At 44.8% G+C, this 879-nt stretch overlaps 1 long non-coding RNA gene across 1 annotated transcript; it reads left to right on the top strand.

Annotated features, from left to right (window-relative positions):
* The first annotated feature begins 26 nt into the window (after positions 1-26).
* On the top strand, positions 27-841 carry LOC147817233 (uncharacterized). Its single transcript, XR_015436538.1, has 3 exons — positions 27-179; positions 311-415; positions 503-841. It is a non-coding gene; the product is annotated as an uncharacterized LOC147817233 (long non-coding RNA).
* Positions 842-879: the final 38 nt, after the last annotated feature.

Below are 879 nucleotides of genomic sequence, written 5' to 3'. Positions count from 1 at the left end.
AACGTCGTTACTGTCTTAGTAACTAAGTGGCTCTGGTTCAGGTGTGTTGTCGGTGTGAGGCTGGAGATGAAGCAGGAGATGAGACTGTGTGACGGAGACAAGGACGGAGACGCCGCCGTGGAGCAGACGGCCGAGTCTGCAGCGTCCAGCTGCTGCAGCTGTTATCAGCCGCCTGCAGAGTGAGACTTCACCCAACACTCACCAGCAACCAGAACGATGCTGCATTTTCTTTTACTCCTGACAACATGTGTCACTACAATTCACCTTCAGATTCATCTTGTAATCTGAAATATATATATATGTGTCTCAGTGACGACAGGTGGTTGCTCCTGACGACCATCTACCTGCTGATGGAACACAATCAAAACCACGAGCTGATCGATTTCAGCTTCAACTTGGAGCCTTCGGTCACAAAGTAAGATCACTTCTATTGACACTGAAGTACCTGATTATTCCTGTGTGACATCATAACATAATATAACATTATCACATTTCATTTCAGGCTGGTGTGTGTGAGGACGAGCAGCAAAGGATACGTCCCCACCTTCTAGACTCTCACACTCTCGTGCTGTTCTTCAATCACACACACACATGACATGAAATATGATCCTCAGGTTGTGATGCTGTCGCTGTAAACAGAGTGATGACGCCTTCAAAGAGGGTGGGAAACCTCAGATTCAAAGGGAGCTGGATTATTCTGCCCAGCTGTGAGACTGTGCTGAGCAGCAGTTTGAGCTGTGGATGGAGAACTTTGTCGAGTTGGTCATATTATGTTATATACCGTTATATTTAGAGTAGAGAATGTAAATGACACGATTATACCGTATGTTTTTATCTACAACTGCATTATCGTTCTCTGGTTTATTCATAATGAAAATA

The sequence above is a fragment of the Seriola lalandi genome, unplaced genomic scaffold (genome assembly GCF_002814215.2).
Source record: "Seriola lalandi dorsalis isolate HSWRI2012SDOR001 ecotype SW California unplaced genomic scaffold, Sedor1 jcf7180002054984, whole genome shotgun sequence".
Classification (NCBI taxonomy): domain Eukaryota; kingdom Metazoa; phylum Chordata; class Actinopteri; order Carangiformes; family Carangidae; genus Seriola; species Seriola lalandi.
This window is presented reverse-complemented; position numbering and strand designations above follow the sequence as displayed.